This window comes from Cygnus atratus, chromosome 1 (assembly GCF_013377495.2).
Source record: "Cygnus atratus isolate AKBS03 ecotype Queensland, Australia chromosome 1, CAtr_DNAZoo_HiC_assembly, whole genome shotgun sequence".
Classification (NCBI taxonomy): domain Eukaryota; kingdom Metazoa; phylum Chordata; class Aves; order Anseriformes; family Anatidae; genus Cygnus; species Cygnus atratus.
Window position 1 is genome coordinate 72,952,663 of NC_066362.1, and position 19,645 is coordinate 72,972,307.

Here is a 19,645-nt window from a genome sequence, read left to right on the forward strand (position 1 = left end):
ATACTCATGTAAATCAGAAAAAAAAAATCTTACCCCTTCACCTTTAATTCCTAGGAATTTGATTTTTAACATTTGCACTAGGAGGGTTAGTTGTACAAACTTGGCATTCATCTGCTCAGGAGTGTTTTTGTCCCTTAAAGCACTAACAATGGTGCACAAAACCTGGAAAGCTTCTGACTCTGAAATAAAAGCATGGCTTAAAAACAGTGGAATCTCTTTCTCCATCACAAAATCAATACCTTCTCCAAACAGTGACTCCTGTAAAATCAGATTCTGAATTCCTTAGATGGTAACTCTTCTGGAGCAATCAGCAGTAGTCTTTTCTTTTCCTTTCTTAAGACAGAAAAGACACACATTATTTGTCTAAGTTAAATAAATAAATCAACACCAGGATATATTGAATGTCAGAGAAAAAGAAATATTCTATTTCATGGCATGCAAGCTACTTACATGTGGTACAGAATACTCTTCCATGCTTTATATCAAAGTGCTGCTCCCTCATTCACTTTCAAAAGGGTCAAAACAGATGGACAACAGAAAGAATATCAGTTTTAAAAATCAGCAAGTTAAGGCCAGAATCACAATATAAAATGTGGTTCAAAGGTATTTTTTTTTCTTTTTTTCTTTTTTTTAGATTCACAGCCATCAAGCAATAAATTCATCACTCAGGCAAATCTCTGCATGACCTTCTTGGAGTTTTGCCCGGATGAAGACTGTGGTACCCTACTCCTTGGGCTGGTCATACAAATTGTTACTCGTGATTAATTTTACAACTGTCAGAAGTATGTCCACAGAATTACTCATCATAGAAAAGTTAATCAGGGGTAAAAGGGGTTACAAGATGACAATTTTAGCCATTATTTTTCATGAGGCTATTTTCTCAAGCCATCATGGTTTAGCTGAGTGAGTACAAGGCCATCCTGTGCTGTGGTGGAATTCACCAGCCACACGTAAGGGGATGGATAACACTGCCCTTGTCCTGAGATTTTAAAATTGTTGGGTTTGGTCTATGTTCAAAAGAATCTCAAAGGTAGGAAAATAACATGACAATAAGTTCTCTCAGCTCCATCTGTGCCAACAGATGTGGCCTAAATTAGGACCAGATTCCATCCTTGCTTACACTCATGCAAATCCATTTTAACTCCACTGTAGTCAGGGGGCCTGGTCTGGATTTACAGGATGTTACCATGAACTTAATCTCAATATAATTATAATGTTCCCTAAAGCAAGCATAAGAGAAGGAAAAAATGTATATTTCTGTGTCTGTTTAAGTAGCAATGCCAATTTCCTTTCTCTTTGTTACCTTTTGGACAATTCTGTAGTAATTCACAGAAGCCTCCAGAGCCAGTTTTGAATTGGTGGAGATATGAGAAAAAAAAAGTGTATAACCCTGGCTTCCTAGGGCTGTGTGATGCCCATGAGGAGCTGGGGAGGATAGCATCCCAAATACCTTGAAGTGTATGGAGTCCACCAGGATCTGAAGTCCAAACCTTCTTTACATGTTCAGCTGTGGACATAGTGGAGATAACCCTCCATACTCTGCTGTGCTCCACCTCTCTGGTCCGCTACACAGGCTAAAATTCGTGCACAACTTGCAAGCAGAGCTCCATGTAGAGAAATTACAGTGCTTAACAAAGAGATTAAAAAACTTGGTGGTGACATCTACCAGTCAAGAGATAATCTAATCCAAAAGGTGAGAAAGACAAATAAAACCGAATCCATTTCAAAGACATTTGACCGTCATCACTGGTTGTCTGCAAAGCTATTATTAGCTTGCAATTTCCTGCAAATATTCTGGTGGGTGTAAATCTTGAGGAAGGAGCTGAAAGAGGAGAGGAGTATAGCCTTTGTGAATTCATTTTTAAAAAGCTTTCCATCAATAAGGGAGATCTGAAAGGGAGTGCAGAGATGGTTAAAAAAATGTTGATAAAACAGGTGATCAGGGTTTGGGAGAGTGGTGGAGCACCAATACATAAAAAATGGGGAAGTACAGAGGTACAACAAAAAAAGTCTTGAAAGTGAGGAAAGGCTGGAATGTGGAACAGTGGAAGAGTTTCTCCTTCTGCCCAGCCTCTCCACTTCAGACCATCTGGCAGATCCGTAACCACCTCTGCTGCTCAGTCTTGTGCATCACTGGGCCTGCAGAGGCTAACTGCAAGGAGAGAAGCTGTAGTGCTGCAGGTCTGAGAAGGACATCTGTCCATTTGAGAGTCATGCTGAAACCAAAACATCAGTTCTCTGAGGTTATTAGGCTGCCACCACGGACTTCAGAAGTGGTTGTTCTGGGGGCTAGTATTAACATTGTCACAGGCAGTATCTGGAAATCCTGGCAATGGAAACTTTCATTTATTGCTATATAACTTTCAGTCACTAGCACACTGTATTTATATCATAGGGCTGTAGATAAAAAGGTGAAATTTCCCATCTACCCAAAGCAAAAAACTTCTCACTGAAGCAGGAGGCGAAATAGCTTTTATGACATTTCTCTCTCACAGTCATCCCAGAATATTTTGAGAGTAGGAGATTCATATCTCAAGCTCTGCTGCACAAAGGCCACATGGATGCCTGGTACCCTTGTGCAGTTCTGTAATTTCTCTGATATTTCTTTGGCTTCCTGGAGAAGTATTTCTGTCCTTTGTTGTCGCCACAAGGGACATACACTTCCGATCTTGAAATCTACACACCTAGCAACATAGACTCAGGATTCATTTTCAGGGGCTCTCTTCCTCCTTTCCTAATAAAGTCCCTTAGCATTTATGGATCTCAGGATGAGCCCTGCAATGCTAAAAAGGGACCAAAGTGATGGAGATAAGCCCCATCCTACATTTGCTCTGCACAGGAACAGACTTACGTGCTGAGTGGGGGTCCCCATCTGTGCAAAGATCTGAGCAATATGACTCACTGAGCCATTGATCTCCTTAAATCAAACATCTTTAATGTGTCCATAAGGAAATAGAAAGGTTCAGTTATAAAGATGAGATCGTGGAACTTATTTTATCATCTGGTGACAATTAATTCTGTGCAAACCTGAAAGATGAAGCAATGGAAACATCAGGACTGGGAAAGCAGCTTTCTACACAGGGAATCAGGGCCACACCATTGTCAAATATAAATTGGCATGGCTCCATTGAGATGAATTTCTTACTAACAGAACTGGTCCCCTCAGAAATCATGTACAAGACCTTATTGCTGCAGCAAACCCCAGCCAATCTCAGACTAGTGGAATATCTGCAGCTCGGAGGAGCCAGGGGTTAAAATGGAAGGCCCCTTTGTTACACAGAAGTTAGTGTTTTCTTTGCTGAGGAAATGTCTTACCATCTACAGATATCTGCTTGAACTTTAATCTCATACTGCTGAGAACCACTAAGTACTTCTGTTTAAGAAATTCCTGGGCTTATGTGACGGTAGAGATGTCCCTAATAAAAAGCAAGCACCCTTTGTTTGCTGCAGCCTTCTCAGAACTGCCCCTTGTGAGGGATTGTTCATGCCAGGCAGGTCCATATAGGTCAGTCCCACATTTCTGCACTTACAAATGGTGATAATAATAGTTTCCTGCTCCACTGTTGGTTGAGGAGCTTGTTCTAAGCAGCAGTTACAATGAGGAGTCACTGACGTAGAAGAAAGGGAAGATAAAATGTCATCGGCAATTCAGAGGAACTGGATAATTGTGTTATATCTATGACCAAGGGATATGGTTTTTGATGAAGAACTAAGCAAAGATGACAGAGGATGGAGCTGCAAAAGTAACTTTACTGTGTTGGCACGACATTGGTGAATGCGATGGCCCTTTCCCTGGCTGGTGAAAGGAAGTAGCCCTTTCCAAGTGGTGAGTGTAATCTCTCACCTTTGTCCTCAGAATGGCCCAGAGTATTTGTATGATGGAGTACTTTTAATTTAAATTAAATTAAAAACTTAGCTTTCTGGATTTGCATCCAAGAGTGAATTTTAATGACATGGAACTTAGTTAATAGTTGAGGTTTAGGAGGGATCTCTGTGTAATGGCTGGAGTGTAGGCTCTTTACTCACAGAGATTGTATTAGTGCTTGGAACACCCCTCTAAATCTAGAGTCCTGAAATATCCCTTCATGGAACCATTTGAGTACCTTTGAGACTCGGCTGAACTTCAGCGCAGTGGCTGTGGTTTTAAATGAATGTGAAGTACAACACAACCAGGCTCCTGTGCTGAGCATTGTGCCAAATTCCACGGCACTCACACCCATGTAAAATTTTTCTAACAAAATGATGAATTAGGGCCATAATATCATAATTGTACACTGAAAAAGCCTTACATTAGGACTTCCTTTACTCACTGAATTGTAACCCCACCAGTTTATTAATTGTTCCCAGGAGGAAAAAAATTATACACTGTTCTGACTGCGGTCTACAGGTTGTAGCTGAAATACTTTAAGCTGAATTCTGATAGATGCTGTTTGAAGATTACAGCCAGATAAATGCTAAAACAGAACTACCCGTAAGAAAGAGGTGTATGAATTAGATGTTGCCTAGTCTGGATCTTCATTCTTCAGACAATATCACAGAAATACCCCATTCAGTTGCTTCCCAAGAAGAGTAAAATTGTTTTGTGAAACAATTCTGGTATACAGGTCCCTGGTCTTCGTATCTGTGGTTCCACTGCAGATTATGCAGGGAGATGGAGTAAGCTACAAGGGGGGCACTGAATGTCCATCTGCTGCTAGTCAGAATTTGTTCTATACAGTGCTCATATGCCTGGTTACTTGTAGTTCTCTGTAAAATTTACATATAGGTTCCTACTGATAAAGTTTGAATGATCCAGTTTCAGCTCTGTTCCTCTTTATATATTATACAAACTGTTCTTCTGAGTAGTGACTTCTTGTTCAGCTCTTGACTTGAATGAAAGCTGTAAGAACTTGTCAAGCAGGAATGCTGCCAGTCCTGTATTGAATAATCTGTAAGCCAATGAACAGCATCAGAAGATCGCTTATTTAAAGAGCTCATTCTCATGTTCTAATAACAGGATATACAGCAACTTCTCAAAGCCATCCTCCCTTAAAGAATTGTCCCAAATGTATCATGATGCACAAATACAGCTGGAATATGACTAGAACAAGAAATTTGTGGAAAATTTGCATTTGGGGAAATCTTGCATTTGGGAAGAAGTGTCGTGATGCAGTCAACTATTGTGAATCACAATTACCTTTAGAGAAACACTTGACCCAACGGTGTTTTTATGGTTTCTAGTTTAACACGGTGTTTATAGTTTCAATTTAACATAAATTGAGGTACTTCACTGTTTTTCTACAGTTCCTTTAGGATTATCTGTATGTTGGATGTGCTTGGCTGTAAATAGCTTTGGTCAGTGACTGAAGGCTGAAGAAAAGCCAATCTTATACTACAAAACATTTGCAAAAATCCATCCCAGGATAATTTCTGACATTGAAAAGTGAAGCAGCCACTCAAGAAACAATACTAAAAAAAATGAAGAAACTTCTCCTGATTCATGTGCTTCTGATGATCTGAAGTTTCAGCTGATTTTACTGGCAAATATAAGTTAATAATTGATCACAGGTAGGATTCAGTGTAAATAGTTGCTGGAGGAGCGATGCAATAGATAAAGCAGTATTAGAATTTCAGCTATGCTGGTGTGAGTTCCTTTGCCATCAACAGGGATAAACCCACAGTCCTGTAAAGAGAGGAGAAGTTAAATTCCAATTTTATTTATCAAAAAAAAAAAAAAGATTATCTGAAAAAAGCAAGCACTGCTTGCTTTAGACCGATATCTAAATGTGAAAACTGAGGCATGTAAACTACAAGGACTTGACTTGTGTTACAGTAGTAAAGAAAACCCAGGTCTCTACTCTCATGGCTCCTAATCCAATACCTAATAGACTGAGCTAAGTTTTTTTACTTAACTTGGTAGGCAGAAGCTTGTTTTTCTTATATAAAGCTACTTAAACCTTCTCTTTCTCCTTTCAAGGTGCTCTAAGTGGGACTGAGTAAGAGACGTTTTGTTGTAATCTGCTTTCTAAACTTCATTTCTAATTGCCTATCTTGTCCTCATCTCCAGTCTGCCCACCGCTGCAGTCTACTAGTCTCAGCTCTCAGTTGTTAATTACTCCCTCAAAGAAGAGTTGTTTTGTGGCTAGGACCTGTGTTGAGGATCCAAAAGATTATGTGGGGTTAGGGACTCCCTCTGAAAACAACCTACTGAATTTCCGTTTTTCAGCTGCCCACTTATAAAGTAGGAATAAAGTTATTCCTCCCACAGCTTTTGGTGTTCCTGTCTATTCAGACTATATGTGTTTGTGGGGAAAGATTACTCTCTATTATATATATGTATTGGCTATTTTAGCTTTTCAAAGAAGAATTAGGCTTCAGTGTAATACAATTCACTAGTCAGCTCTGGGTAGGCAGAGAATGCAACCTTCAAGCTCACTTTCAGTTTCCAAGTGTGTACACAGAACCTCTGGAAAAAAAGCCCTCAATGAACAGCTTGTCATACATATAAGCTATCAAAATAATTTAAATACATCTAGCTTGCAAAAATGAACTTTACATGAACACAGCCTAAACAGATATTCCTGCTCAGGAGCTGAGACCCAACTATTTTATTTCTGTGCACACACCATTTTGTAGCGTGACAGGGCTTGGTACTTGAGCAAGCTATTTTCATTATTGCGACATACCATGAGCTCAAATTCTAGAGCTCATTGTTTAATCTATGCATATAACAATATGCACGTCTTCATAGACCAGCTGATGAAGTACAGACTAGATAAGTGGACAGTGAGGTGGACTGAAATCTGGACAAGTGGAGGGTTGTGACTGGCAGCATTAAATCCATTTGGAGGCCAGTCACTAATGGTGAACCCCAGGAGAGGAAACTAGGGCCAATGCTATCTAATATCTTCATTAATGACCCAGGTGATGGGGCAGAGCACACCCTCAACACATCTGCAGATGGTACAAAACTGGAAGGAGCTGCTAACATGCCAGGGCTGTGCTGCCTTTCACAGGGGGCTGGACGAGAAATGGACCAACAGGAATCTCATGAGGTTGAACAAAGGAAAGTGCAAAAGTCCTGCACCTGGGAAGGAATAACCTTACATACCAGTACACAGGATACCAACAGGCTGGGAAGCAGCACTACAGAAGAGGAGCTGTGGCCCTGATGGACAAAAAGCTAACCGAGGCAGGACATGCCCTGGTGGCAAAGGTGGCCAGCAACACCATGGGCTGCATTAAGATCATTGACAGATGATTGACAGCAGGTCAAGGGAGGTGATCCTTCCTCTCTGCTCAGCACTGGTGAGACGTCAGCATCACTGGGCTCAGTTCTGAGCTCCCCAGTACAGGAGAGAGATGGAGCAACAGGCATGAGTCCAGGGAAGGGCCACTAAGAGGGATAAAGGATTGGAGCACCTGGCATAGGAGGCTTACTGAGTGCTGCAGTTGTTTAGCCTTGAGAAGGGAAAGCTTGGGGGACCTGGTCAATGTGTATAAATATGTGATGGGAGAGCACCTATAGCAAGAAGGGAGACAAAGAAAGAAGCATGTGGAAAAATAGCACCAAATGAAGATACTGGATGCTGTACTAAGGGGTGTCCATCAGCAATATAAACAATAGGCAATGAGAAAATGGCTTGCTCTAGAACTCATTCAAATGTTTAAGAAAAGCTATGTCAGGAAGCCTATAAACCAAGCATGATGTGAGTTCTATTTCTAAGTATATTGCAGTCAGGATAATCAGCAACCACGTCAGATTAGAAGATGCCCATGTGGAACTATGTGGACTGAAACTGCTGTAATCTAGACCAGAGACCAAGCAGACTGCCTGGATCCCAAAACCATGAACAAAGTGTGTAAAACTTCATTTGCAGACAAAAACATCATTCATCTTTTGACCCCCTGTGTGGTAAAACTAAAGCAGATGATATTGAGAGCATGGATTCACCAAGGGAAAATTGTGTTCAACCAACCTTGTAGCCTTCTATGATGGCATCACCAGCTGGGTAGATGGGGGGAGAGCAGTGGATGTCATCTACCTTGACTTTAGCAAGGCTTTTGACACTGTCTCCCTTGACATCCTGCTAACAAAGCTGAGAAAGTGTGGGATAGATGAGTGGACAGTAAAGTGGGTTGAGAACTGGCTGAGTGGCCGAGCTCAGAGGGTGGTGATCGGTGGCGCAGATTCCGGCTGGAGGCCTGTGGCTAGCAGTGTTCCCCAGGGGTCGGTGCTGGGTCTGGTCTTGTTCAATATCTTCATCGACGACCTTGATGAGGGAATAGTGTCCACCCTCAGCAAGTACGCCGATGATACAAAGCTGGGAGGAGTGGCCGACATGCCAGAAGGCTGTGCTGCCATTCAGCAAGACCTGGACAGGCTGGAGAGCTGGGCAGGAAGAAACCAGATGAGGTTTAACAAGAGCAAGTGTAGAGTCCTGCACCTGGGAAGGAACAACTGCATGTATCAGTACAGGCTGGGGGATGACCTGCTGGAGAGGAGCTCTGAGGAGAAGGACCTTGGGGGTCCTGGTAGACGACAGGTTGACCATGAGCCAGCAGTGTGCCCTGGTGGCCAAGAGGGCCAATGGGATCCTGGTGTGCATTAAAAGGAGCGTGGCCAGCAGGTCAAGGGAGGTGATCTACTCTGTTCTGGTCAGGCCTCACCTGGAGTACTGTGTCTAGTTCTGGGCTCCCCAGTACAAAACAGGCGGGGACCTTCTGGAAAGAGTCCAGCGGAGGGCCATAAAAATGATATAGGGCCTGGAGCACCTCCCCTATGAGGAAAGGCTGAGAGACCCGGGTGTGTTCAGCCTTGAGAAGACAAGACTGAGAGGGGATCTTATCAATGTTTACAAATATCTTAAGTGTGGGAGACAGTGGGATTTGGCCAACCTCTTTTCAGGGGTTTGTGGGGATAGGACAAGGGGCAATGGTCAAAAAATGGAGCACAGGAAGTTCTGCACCAACATGCAAAAAAACTTCTTCACAGTGAGGGTGACGGAGCACTGGAACAGGCTGCCCAGGGAGGTTGTGAGTCTCCTTCTCTGGAGATATTCAAGGCCCGTCTGGACGCCTACCTGGGCAACCTGCTCTAGGGAACCTGCTTTGGCAGGGGGATTGGACCCGATGATCTCTTGAGGTCTCTTCCAACCCCTACAGTTCTGTGATTCTGTGATATCTGCACCTCATTTTCTATGCTGCTTTGGGGATTAATAGCAAACATCCACATACAGTGCCTGCTAGAGTGTATTCTGATACACTAATCTTGAAAATGAGGATGAAAATGTATTAAATAGACTTTGTCAAATGCATATGAGCTTTTCGCCTTTTTCAATATAGCTGTAATTCTTGTTCTACTGGATGGACCAGAATTGTTCATTGCTGTCTTTTGCCTTTTACATTTTCAAGACATTTTCCCCTGTCTTTGTTGTTAAATACTCAAGAGCAAATCATAGCTTCAAGAGGCCATTCCTGTTTGGTGGAATTATTCTATTTCAGCAGAGGTAATTCTGGAAGTTCAGCATCCCAGGTCATTATAAATATTAAGGAACCATGTGCTCCTCTAGCCTCATACTTTTAAAACTGGGCATGAAATTTAACCCAATTCTTCTTTCACAGTAACTAGCACAACGAATGTATCATTGGTGACTGGATAGAGATAATCACAGGTAATCAGTAAGTTGCTGGGATTTACCAGCTTCCAGCTTGTCAGCTGAGCCATGAGAGATGGATGTTGTGGTCTCCCAGCCATTGTGGAGGAAAATGAGTTAACTTAAACCACTTAAGCTGCCATGTTTCATTACACAGCTGCAACAGTGTAAAAGCACATTACGCTGCCAGTCAACACATCTCATAGGATGAATAATAGAACATTAAAACAGGGGAACTTGAGCATTTATACATATGGATCACACATCAGTCACACTGGTAACTTGAAGAGAAAGGTTTGAGCAAGCTTAATTCATCTAGTCTTCAAGCTTAAAAAAGGATTACGTTTAGTTTAGCACTTATCCAACCCAAAGACTTCCTATCAGTAGCTCTGCTTTTCCAGTATCCTGTCTGGTAGTGGCAAGACTTAGGCAGATACAAAACCAAATTAACCAACCAACCAAACAAAAAGCTCCAAACTCATACTCAGAGATTTCCTTCAGGAGAGCTTAATTTTTATCCTTGCTTAACTTCATATAACAATTCTTCTGTTAACAAAGAATTGCACATCCCAAGGACGATTGCTTATTATAGATCTTTATTCCACCAAGTTTTCTGCAAGTGGATTTATAACCGTATAGGCCTAAAGTTTCCTCTTTAGAGGAAAATCTACAAAAATACACAGGATGTATGGGATACAACACAGATATTTAATAAGAACCATCCAGCAGCTCAGGCATCTACAGCTGTGTTACACAGACACAATCCTGCTTAGTCAAAGCAATTTTTCTACTAAAAACCTTCTCTAGTGATACTCACACTGACATGCTGGAATTTGTACAGCATGTTTAATACAGGTCTAACATTATCATGCGTGGCTTTCTACATTAAATACTGAAGTACCTCACTAATCAGAGCAGCAAAAATGCATTTTAAAGTATATTATCTAACTAGTTTTATAAAAAGTCACTGCCACCATTCCAGCTGTGCTACAGAATAGCAACAGATGGCTATCATCTAGAAGGATAGCATCATAAATCCAGTGTCATAAATATGATTATAGAGCTAATATGATAAGCTGAACCCAATGGAGCTACCCAAGTTTATACCAAGTGTTACATTTGTACTATCCTCCAAATAGTAATCCTTCTTAATAGACAGTAGGCTCCTTAAATGTTCTGCAAACAATGAGAGGAAAAGATGCAGGGAAGGGGATGGCAAATCTCTATTTTCTCCAAAGAGAAAGGTTTGATGAAAGACATTGTACAGCACACGTGAAGGAGACAGATTTCTCAGCACGCATAAGGAACTTCCGTGAAAACTAACAACTGCCAGAAAACGAAACTCCTTCCATCCAAGAACACAGCAGATATATATATATATATGTAACACGCCATACAGAAAAAAGTGCAAACAAAGCCTTCCTGAGATGAAGTGTTACTCTGCATACACAAACCTTTCCTTGAGAAAGGAGTGAAAAAGCAAATAAACCCCACATGCCAGATGTGCATTGTATTCCTTAGTGCCACTAGTAATTCTTTCAAAAGGACTCTTGAATAGGACAAAAGGGAACAGAGCCGAAGTTGCTGAAGAGACCTGAGGGGAAAAAAAATGGTAGTGGAAATGTTTGAAATCATAAGTATTAGACCCAAGCAAAAAGGTCTGTTATGCCAGAAACAGAAACAAAGAGAGAAAGTGCTCCATGACCAATGTGAAGAGAAAGACAGCACATACCAAGTCAAGCAGGTTTTTCTATATTTTGTCAAAGTACCTTACACATCCCAAACATGGGGACCTGCTCCTTTTAAGCAACAAGAAGAAAACAGAGAAGCAGCAAAAGCCTCCTAAGCTGCACTTCCGTGAGCACTGTCTGGCACTGAGGTTCCCTCTGTGTCCCTTTTTGCTGTCACGGTGACGCTGAAGGGGTGCTGAGCCTTCAGCCAGGCTCTGGGAATGCCACCCATCCCAGTCAGTGCTGAATACAAGCAGTGCTACTGTTGGTCTCATTTCAAAATTATAAGCAAGTCAGTCTGGTGGTGGGAGAGAAAAAGGAGAAAGGGCTTTTTTTTTTTGGAAAAAAAAAAAAAGAAAGCTGCAACAGTAATTAGAACTAAAACCCCCCACAAAAGCATTGAGTTGCGAATGCATTCATAGCCAAGGACAAGAGTTTGTAATTATATCACGTTCCCCTGAAACCACAATCAGTATCAGAATAGAAACAAAAGAATGCAAAAATTATTTGAAATTTTATTCTCTGTATACTATTCCCAGGTGTTGTACACCATCCAGAGACACTGCCTGCCCCCTCCTGCCACATTTCAGAGGTGGCTCCTCGGTGCCTCATGGCCACCCTTTCCTCTCTGCTCCACCACATCTCAGCACCTCTCTGCCTGCTGGCACTGCAAGCCTGAGGCTCATCTGTGTCCGAAGAGCTGTGGCAGGAGCTCCTGGGGTAGGATGAACACAATGCCCCTGTTTCTCTCCATGTCCTCAGCTTTGAGACGGGCTTTAGTTCATTCTTCCCCTATAGGCTTATCTGATATATAAGCTATATATCAGAATTTGACCTTTTGCTTTTGTGTCTCAGCCTGCTTAGAAACAGCCCTTTTTTAATACTCTTCTGTCTTAGAGGCATCTGGGAATATCAAACTAACAAAGCATTGCATGTTGGAACTTAACACTGCAATGACAGAATAGGTTAATACATCCCAGGAAAATCCCATATTTTTTTTCCAGAATAGTTTTTTTTGATTGAAGCAATGAGGGCTTAATCTGAAGTCTTCTAAAATGAAAAAATCATGCATCTTTAAAAATATTAGAATCTATAATTATTTGAAAAAAATGCACCATAACAGGTAGACTGTAATTCATCTTACCAGCATTGTGAAAGTCCTCAGCTAAATAAAAAACTGTCTCTAAGGAAACATATATACTTGTTTTTATAGGCCATATTATCTGCACTGATTCTTTTAAACATTTTTTTTTTTGTTCACTGAAATATTTATGAGCAAAGTTGGCATTCACATTAGCTTTTCATATTCTCCCCTCCCCACATCGCACCAAAATACCAGATGATGGAGAGGAGAAAACCTGAGCACTGATGACCCAGGTCTTAGTGATAACGGTCTCTCACCTTTATACAGCACTTTCTCATCCAGATGAAACGGGGCACTAGCCAACTTGCTTGACAAGCTAGTTTGGAATTCTTGAAAATGATCAAGGTTACAACAACTCGAAGGGAATTGTTTGTCAGTCCTAATTTAAGAGTGCATTTGTGTGTGACCAGGTGCATGCACTTATTTGATCTTATACTTCAGCCTGACCTGCAAAAACAGTTCTCCTGCCTGTCTTTGCGGCTCCTTTCAATCTTCCAGCTCTTCAGCTGAGATCTAAATTCATTGAAACTTGGGCTTCTAAATCTTTATATACAGAACTTTAATGATATACAATTCTTGTTTTTGCAGTATGAGTCAAAGGGGTAAAAATAAATCACATATGAGGCTTATTTATCCAAGCCAAAGTATTTTTAATCTGTTTTACTACCAGTCGATTTTGGATATTGAGCTAGACAGGCATTGCATTTTAGGATAAAAAGTCTTCCTGAAGTGAAATAATGTTTATGAATAGGTATATTACACAATACAAATAGTCAAATAATATGGGGAGAAAAAAGCACATTGAATAAAAAAGTGCACGCACTCCATTGTTTATATTTTAAGTTGCTGCTATTTTTATTTATCTTTTTATTATATTTCAGCTGGACATAGGAATTCCATGAGGGATGCCGTCTTCACTGCACCAGAATCTATGTAAACAGAGAACACCAACCTCCACCCTGAAAAGCTTGCAATAAAAATAGGTAAGGAAGAATAGACAAGCAGAGTCTAGGTGTTACCAAACTGAATACCATTTTCTGAAATACCGTTGTCGCCTTGGTGACATTGTCAGAAAAGCCTTGGATGTCAAAGTGAGATTTGCTTTCCAAATGATCCCTGGGAATTAAGCTTTCTTTTATATACTGATTTATGAACAGTTTGACCCAGGCTCCTTCTTCCCCATGATAGTATGGTCTGTGGGTAAACTGTGCACGCAGCACACCTCTCCTTTCACGCAGTCTAACTCCATTACACCCTACAAGAAGACAAGGTGGTTTCTTTTCACCCAAAATTCCTTTCCTCCAGCTAAAGCTTATGAGTTACTCAGAATAGCACAGGAAGGTTTTACACCATGCATGGAGAGAAACACATAATGTTCATTATCCATTGTCTGTGCGCAAGGGAAATATTTTTATTGATACATCCCCTGATTTCAGTCTTGACCTCATTAATCTGCCTTTTCCTGAGGGCCCATTTCTCCTGTCTTTCTGAATAAACCCTGAAGATGGCAGTGATCTAACTTGGAAGGCAGTACTTGCAATTGTTCTTATTGCTGGAATAAAAGCATAACAGAAGGAGATGAATTATGGCACAGGGATTCTGAGAACAAGTGCTCCTAAATTGCCATTTTCCCCTTGGTGGTGTCTTATGCATCTGCAGGTGCATACTTCAAGAAATATACACTGACTATGTGGTCACAGCTGATGAAAGGTCTGCTTGTTATTGTTGCACTTGGAGAAAATTAAGCACTTCAAGCTTCTTAGTGTTCCTTACAGAGTTTCAGACAATTAAGAGATGTGGAATAAAAGCTTAGAAGGGGAATTGTCTTCAGATAACGAATGCCTAGTTGAGAACTAGGAAGCAGGGCAATAAAAAAATATAATCAGAAGATCCTAACAACCAGGACTGTTATTGCATTGCTTAATCACTGCACTTAAGTGACTTAGTTCAGTCTTTCATTAAACATAAGCCCTGACATAGTACTATATTAGTAATACAGCAGAATATCAATTAGTAACTATTATTTTACTTGTACAACATTTTATATGATTTATGTCCACTGAAGTCAATGTGAAATTTTTTCCATGGCTGATGGATTTAGCCTCTCTGGATATCTTTCAAGATATCCTACAGAAAGGAAATGTCATTGTGCTTACTCGTGGTTGAAGTGAGAAATGCAGCACAGTCACCAGGTCAGAGAGAGAGCTGGGAGTGAAACCAATAAAATGTTTATCGACATCGTAAGCACCTTGAGTAGGATGTCCATAACATTAATAGCACTGGCAATTTGAGATAGGGAGAACTAAATATTTATCAAGTGAAGATAGAGAAGAAATACAGATAAAGAGCACTGTTACTAACCCATTAAGAATTAAACCATCTTTCTCTGGCTTAGATTTAATCTAGCATGAGACACCAACCTGTACTGAATTTGCACTTTTAAATTGCAGTGCCCTTACCAAGTTTATGGTAAGGGAAGCTGACATTTTACAGTGGGGTTAGGTAATGATTGGCAAAATAAATGTTGTTTGCAGAACTGCATCTGAAAAAAAAAAAAAACAAAACATTTTGGTATACAGTTTTCATTATCACTCACCATATGAACTTGGTTGCTGATGCACCCAGCTACACAGTCCACAGAGGATATTACCTGAAAGTCCCATAGACAGTGTGGGTTTGTATCACAGCTGTATGAAGCTGAAAAGCACTGTTCCCATTTTACAGCTGCAGAGTCAATGCACAGAGTAAATTGACAGGCATGCAGGAGGACGGCACAGGAACTGAGGGGATGGCAATGGAACCAAACATGTCTCTTCTTCCATCCCTTATCAGCTGTGAGATGAGTAGGCAAGAGGCTGACAGTGAAGGTGATGTACCAGAGATCTTTCTGCCTTGGATGCGTGGCTGGCATACTGCTAGAAGCCCAGGGGAGCTCTGAGATGCTCCCAAGCTGTTCAGCTGAGAGGTGACAGCTTGCCTCTGTAGGAGGTAGTAACCAGCCAAGTTGGAAAATAAGGGGGGACCAGGAGCTCACAGTCTCTAACTCACACTGCTGCCTCTTTCAAGATAGCGCAGGCACCTATTCCTGGGCACCAGCGGCCCTGTTGTGACATCCAAATATCAGCCACATGCCAAGCTTGGCACTGAGGCCAGAAGTGCCCCAGCCCTTCCCTGGAAAATTGGCATGCTTTCCCACTTTGAACCCACATAAGGGGGACAGCTGGAGAGAAGGCTGCAAGGTCACTGTGAGACCCAGTGCTTGGAGTAGATTGCCATCAGCAGCAGGTTTCAGGAAAAGTGGCCCCCATCACCCAAATCTCTGCCTGCATTAGGGGCAGACAGTAGGTTGGATGAGTCACAGCATGAATAGAGGCTGTTGGTACTCATGTACACTGCTGTTTTATTCTTGCTTGCATTCACAGCAAAATACTTTGCACCATCTCTAACTCCAGGCTACGTATCAGGGCCCAGCTGCTCCCTCAGGGTTGGGTGTACCATGGCCAGCAAGGAAGGTTCTTCACCAGCCAGATCCCACCCCATGGCCCCAGGAAAGACAAGCAGCACAGGTCTGCAGCCAGGATCCCAGGGTCCAGGCCACCAGACAGGGTCACAGTCAGGGTCACAGGAGGTCCAGTATCCAGCCTGAAAATCAATCCCCATGGTTCAGATTGACAGGGTTGGTCATCAAAAAAGGCCATAGCTAGGCTGAAGATCAACCACACAGCTCATAAAAAGGTCAAAAACCCAGGGCTGAGCTTAAATAGACCAGGGTAAGGGGTGTGGTGGGGGGGTTCCAGGTGAGGCTTGCAAGGGATATTAAGGCCTATCAATGCCCTCAGGGCTTTGATGCTTCAGTAGAGCTGCCTCTGTTTACAGGGACAATGAAAAAGCATTAAGGTTGAAAGATGCTATGCCGGTATTATTATTTTTATTTTTTAATGTTTCTTAAATGTTTCAATTTAGAGGTTTACACAGAGAACAAAAACTGTATATTTTAAGTGAAAGAAAAATACACGCTTTAATCATGTACCACTTTGTTTACTTAAAGCTGCTATTACCCTAGGAGAATAAGGGAGGAGAAAGCCCATGCCTCTCTTGGAAACCCATATTCAGTAAAGTGCGAACATTTCAACATATGTGATTGATTTATACTTCAAGAAAATAAATGATTATTTTTTTCCTCCCCACTCCTAAGCTGCTTGATTGGAAAGTAATTGCTCTGCTTTCAGGAGGCAAAGAGAGTTACAGATCCAAGGCTTACGTCAAAGCTGGTAGCCTCAATGCCACATCAAAGTCTCACAAAGGTGGCTGTGAGTGAAACCAGATAAATGCGATGATTGTCAGCATGAGCACTGGCCAACTGAGACAATATTTATACATCTGCAGGGAGCGTATTTTATTTAGTGTTTAGAAGGTGGTCATTTGATCAACCAGAACTTGAGTTTGTTTGGTGGGGATGAAGGGGTGGCAGAGCTGTAAAGATCCAACCAGATGTTCTGGTTGAAGACTCCAGTGCTATTTCTTACTCCCTGTTGCCACCTAGTGAATTCGAAGGTGATTCTTTGACTGCTGTGCATTTGTTTTGTTTGTTTGTTTCTCATTTGAGATTTTTGTTTATTAGCTTGTTTTCTGAAACAAAAACAAAACAAAGGGAAAGCTCAGGAGGTGTAACCATTGCAGGTAAGGAATGGAAAGAGGCTTTGCTGGCAGATTTTCAGGTATGATACTTTTATGTATGTCCAAGCAGGCAAACTCATGGAAGCTCTCCTGTGCTCCTGGACTGACAGACTTTTATTCATATTTTTCTGAGTCCAGACTAGTTGCCTGGTACCTCACCATTACACTAGGATATGTTATTGCTTCTTATTCTCCTAGTGCAACAAGCTTCCTTTCATCAGCCCTTGTACCTAGCTTATTTTGCCTTCTTTCTTCTTCGTCTCTGCTTCTATTCTCCTTCATTCTTTCAAATCTTGGTCTTCATGCTGTCTCCCTCCCACTCAGGACCTCTTCTCCAAGTTGTGTTTGGGAACTAAATATCTGCTTCAGTATCTGTGATGTATTTTGGCAGTAAAAGTGAAACTCCCATATGATCGGTCCTAATCCTGACACTAGTCATGGTCCCTGAAACGTCAGAAAAGAGCCATGATACAAGGATAACTTCTGGCTAGGGTGAGAAACTGGGTCTTGGGAATTTAGTTCAGTTCCTGAATCTCTTCTAACTTTTTGTCTGACTCAAGCAAGTCACTAAATCGTCATGTGTTTCAGCTGCTCTCTCCTGACAATACCTCGTCTTAATACTTTGCATTGTTAGTCTGCTTTTATTATAAATAATGTGGCAATATGAATTAGATGTCACAGAACATGTCAACTGATAGAGTATCCTAGTATCTCATGTACAACAAACAACCCCCTGCACTAAAACTAAGCTTAGTTGATTTCTCCATGCCTTTTTTTGCTACTGGCTCTCTTTCCCTTGTTTGTTCCGTTGTTTTCCTTATACTGTGAAGTTCACAAGGGTGACATGAAATACATGGTAGGTAAAAAAACCTTCATTTCTGCTCCTTAGTAAAATAAGAATCAATACTCCTCACTGTTTGGCAACATTTCTGTTGCAAATAGCAACCTTATTGATTTGCATTGACACCTTTGAGGTTCTTGGAGGTTTCTAAGATTGCATTTTACACGGTAGTAATTTGATCAACGAAAGAAAGATCTCAACAAGGTAATTCTTCCAATAAATACCCCTTGTTCAATTTAATACTAGATGAAGAAATTAATTCCAGCAGGTCTAGGGAAGTGATTGTCCCCCTGTACTCGGCTCTGGTGAGGCTGCACCTTGAGTACTGTGTTCAGTTTTGGGCCCCTCGCTACAGGAAGGACATGGACGTGCTCGAGCGAGTCCAGAGAAGGGCGACCAAGCTGGTGAGGGGTCTGGAGAACAAGTCTTATGAGGAGCGGCTGAGGGAGCTGGGCTTGTTCAGCCTGGAGAAGAGGAGGCTCAGGGGCGACCTTATCGCTCTCTACAGTTACCTTAAAGGAGGCTGTAGTGAGGTGAGGGTTGGTCTGTTCTCCCACGTGCCTGGTGACAGGACGAGGGGGAATGGGCGAAAGTTGAGACAGGGGAGTTTTAGGTTGGATGTTAGGAAGTACTTCTTTACCGAAAGGGTTATTAAGCATTGGAACGGGCTGCCCAGGGAGGTGGTGGAGTCGCCATCCCTGGAGGTCTTTAAAAGACGTTTAGATGTAGAGCTTAGTGATATGGTTTAGTGGAGTACTTAGTGTTAGGTCGGAGGTTGGACTCGATGATCTTGAGGTCTCTTCCAACCTAGAAATCTGTGTCTGTGTCTAATCACACGACTGAAATACTTGAAAATCTTAGAAGAAAAATAATCACCCCATCAAAAATGCAAACTGATTTAACTGTACCTTTGGAGGGGAGATTTAGTTGTAGAGGTGCTTCATTTACAAAGTGCAAAAGAACTGCTGATTAGAAAAAACAGTAGATTTAAAAGATCATTTTTCTCAAAGCACACATTTATTTTAGGAGAATAGTCTTTCTGGAATAGCACCTGAGGCCAAGAGAATTTTTAGCTAAGGTTAGAGTATTAATAGTGTAGTTCCAAGGCATTTTACAGCTAAATATTTCCAAACTCAATATTTATATATGGTTGTGTCACTGTTACATATAAAAACATCCTGGAACACATTCAGCTTCATAAAAAGGTCTGTAAGGTAAGAACTTAGGCATTTTTGAGGCACACCGAGGACATCCTATCTACAGGCATGTTACATCTATGTGTAGGCATTTATTATCAAGAAGTATATAATAGTTCTCTAATTTGATTTGCACATAAGAATTTCTTCCCCAGTGTTACATACGTATTGTTGACAGCAGTATGAATGAGAGTAGCGGAAAGCTGTCATTTATGACAGGGAATGGACTCTGCTGATAAAATTGCAAGTGACACTAAAATTAACAAAAAGGTATAAAATGACAGAAGTAAAGCAACACACAAGCTGACCTTGAAGGCTTAGTAAAATGCATAGCCAGATGTAAATGTTATGCTTCTGAACAAGGAACACAAACCTTTGCTATGGATAGGGGAACACGAAGCTTCAGATCTCCCTCTGAGACG

General features: G+C 41.4%; 1 protein-coding gene across 9 annotated transcripts in view; it reads right to left on the reverse strand.

The window, feature by feature from the left end:
* Window positions 1-19,645, reverse strand: part of UPK3A (uroplakin 3A) — a 74,837-nt gene that overhangs the window by 8,218 nt on the left and 46,974 nt on the right. For 3 of the 9 annotated variants that reach the window (XM_050708234.1, XM_035551000.2, XM_035551001.2), the window contains 3 exons: window positions 1,451-5,662; window positions 451-505; window positions 240-333 (listed from right to left, as the gene is read on the reverse strand). The gene's annotated coding sequence lies outside the window, so the exon portion shown is untranslated. Of the gene's footprint in view, window positions 1-239; window positions 334-450; window positions 506-1,450; window positions 5,663-14,929; window positions 15,052-19,645 lie in introns of those variants that run through there. The other 6 variants (XM_035551004.2, XM_035551002.2, XM_035551005.2 and 3 more) reach the window with 4 other exon arrangements.